The sequence below is a fragment of the Numida meleagris genome, unplaced genomic scaffold (assembly GCF_002078875.1).
Source record: "Numida meleagris isolate 19003 breed g44 Domestic line unplaced genomic scaffold, NumMel1.0 unplaced_Scaffold366, whole genome shotgun sequence".
Lineage (NCBI taxonomy): Eukaryota > Metazoa > Chordata > Aves > Galliformes > Numididae > Numida > Numida meleagris.
The window spans coordinates 73,379-73,835 of NW_018364591.1; positions in this window are offsets into that span (position 1 = coordinate 73,379).

Sequence of the window (457 nt, forward strand, 5' to 3'; positions counted from 1 at the left end):
AAATTGCAGTAGGGTCTCTATGGGGTCTGTATGGGGCCTCAATGAGTTCTCTATGGGGTCTCAACGGGGTCTCTATGGGGTCTTTATGAAATCTCAGTGGGGTCTCTGTGGGATCTCAGTGGGGTCTGTATGAGGTATCACTGTGATCTCTATGAGGTCTCTGTGGGGTCTCTATGGGGTCTCAATGGGTTCTCTATGAAATTGCAGTAGGGTCTCTATGGGGTCTGTATGGGGCCTCAATGAGTTCTCTATGGGGTCTCAACTGGGTCTCTATGGGGTCTTTATGGAATCTCAATGGGATCTCAGTGGGGTCTCTGTGGGATCTCAGTGGGGTCTGTATGAGGTATCACTGTGATCTCTATGAGGTCTCTGTGGGGTCTCAGTGGGGTCTCTATGGGTTCTCTATGAAATTGCAGTAGGGTCTCTATGGGGTCTGTATGGGGCCTCAATGAGTTCT